Source organism: Tupaia chinensis, unplaced genomic scaffold, assembly GCF_000334495.1.
Source record: "Tupaia chinensis unplaced genomic scaffold, TupChi_1.0 Scaffold000710_1, whole genome shotgun sequence".
In the NCBI taxonomy this organism is placed as follows: domain Eukaryota; kingdom Metazoa; phylum Chordata; class Mammalia; order Scandentia; family Tupaiidae; genus Tupaia; species Tupaia belangeri.
Window position 1 is genome coordinate 1,733,665 of NW_006160234.1, and position 2,161 is coordinate 1,735,825.

At 46.6% G+C, this 2,161-nt stretch overlaps 1 protein-coding gene across 1 annotated transcript in view; it reads right to left on the reverse strand.

The window, feature by feature from the left end:
- ASTN1 (astrotactin 1) overlaps window positions 1-2,161 on the reverse strand; it is a gene marked incomplete at its 5' end in the record, with an annotated part of 375,021 nt that overhangs the window by 371,835 nt on the left and 1,025 nt on the right. The window lies entirely within an intron of this gene.

The following is a 2,161-nucleotide window of genomic DNA, read 5'->3' on the forward strand; positions in this document are numbered from 1 at the left end:
TAAACCTAAGTCAGCACTTCTCTCATATTGGCTGAGTGACAGAACCCAGTACCACACAAGTTCATTTCAAAAGCAACTACCCTTGCCTGTCTTCATAAACTCGGACTCCTCTCCCTTTCTGTCCAGTTCTGCTCTACCTCCAAAGCTGAAATTCATCCCTACTCTTCGTGAGAATGCTGAGCCAGACGAGATAGGTACCAGCACATGCTCACTGGTTATGAGCATACCCTATTGACTGGTTGGGTGGGGGACAATCAATGCATTTAAACAGTGCATCTGGCCCTCAAATGAGACAGTGTGACTGTGACTGTGCCTGTGAGTAAATGCCAAGTTGCAGCAGGTTACCATAGCAACCCCAACAGGGTGCTGCAGTGGGCAGCTTTGTATAGAGGTGCAGAAAACCTTTCTTTAATATCTGGGATTTTGCTGTACATACTGGATTCTAGTAGGCCCACCATGGCATTAGGCCTGGCTCTGGGATCCTGCAAAAAAGGAAGTGGAATTTTGAATACCTGCTAGTCCAACCTTCCATTCTTCATGCAGTACACATGTCCCTCCTCATGCACAGTAAACACTGCATGCAGAGCCCTAAATAGCCTCTTTAGAAACACATAATTCCCTATACTCATTCTTATATACCATGATAAACAGATTGTACTTGCACATCAGCATGACTTTGACACAAATTTACATCCACTGAATAACCCAGCAATTGTACATTTTAATGAGCAGCATATCCACAATGTTCCCATTCCCAGTCAACCCCCAGTTTTTATTATGTTATTGGGTTTTTTAATGCTAAAATAAATAATCCCATCAAGAGTGTAGGTTGGTTTAATGGGTTGATTGAGCTGCGTTCTAGGAACTATAAAGCAGCTCTTCAAAGGACCAGGCAATTTTTGAAATTGCTTTTCCATAGGGGTTGGCATGGTGCGGGTTTACCCATCTACTTGGTAATGTGTTTAGTGATATCTCTTGTGAAGGAAAAGGGAGGGAGATATTAGAATTCCACATTGGGCTCTAATCTACAACAGCCATGGGGAAGCCATGTTCCTTTAAGAGTGAGCTCTGGTTGAGAGGGCATGAAGTAGATGGACATTCTTCTCCTCCCCCCCCCCCTTTTTTTTTTTTTTCTTTTTAGATCCAGAGACTGACTTTTGTTTACCTTTGAATTCTCTCCTGGACAAATAAGCATAATGTACAGTATCACTAAAGAACAGGTTGATACACGCAGCAGGGTGAAAGACACATTTGCACATGGTGAAGCGAGGGAAATTCAGTTGACTAAGTTACATGAACTTGTGGTGCTTTGCAAAATGCTGGGGCAGGACCACAACATCATTGCAGCTTGGCTGTGAAAAAGAGGGATATATTCAAAGTGATGTAGGAGGTCCAGAACCTGAAGGAGTTTTGTGGCCTAGAAAATTACAGTGAGGGTACCAAAAAAGAGAGATGTAAACAAAGGGAAGAAGAGCCTCCTGCCCTGATAGACCATTCTGAATTCAGGTATGCCTATGCCCCACCAAAGGTGGTTCTGAGAACAAAGAAGACAGACTCCAGGTGGACAATTTTTTTTAATCCAAGGAACTATGATGTGACATGGAGGTGCCTGAGTGTAGGGTTGTTGCAGTCAGGCATGGAGGTAGGACTTCCCAGGATGAACACCAAGAGTGTAAGAAACTTGAGTGTCTGGAAGGGAGAGTATCAGCAATCTGGTGACAGATGAAGGGCTTTCACTGAGTGAAGACCAGCCAGGGCAATCTGGCCTGAGATGCCTAGCAAGGTAATGATAGGATACTCAACTTAGAGGCCCCAGGAAATGCTGTGGGTGGATATGGGTGTCCAGGGAGTGTGAAGTGAAGAGCTGAGCATGTGGCCAGGAAGTGGGCAGAAGGGCTTCTGGGAGTTGAGCCGGCAGCAGATAAGAGAGCTGTGTGGTTGTGCTCCTGAATCAAAGCTGGGAGGTCAAGACTGGGAATGGTTTCAGAGAGACTCATGCAACCTGTTCCTTTGGGGCAGGGAGCTGAGTGGAGGCTGAGCCTTCAGGCCGGATTTGAGAAGTCAGGTGCACCTAGGTGCTAGCCTGCAAGCTCCCATGGAGATCGGTGGGGAGTGGGGCGGATCCAGGCAGGGAGGGGTGGGGGGGGGGGGGGCGGGGGGG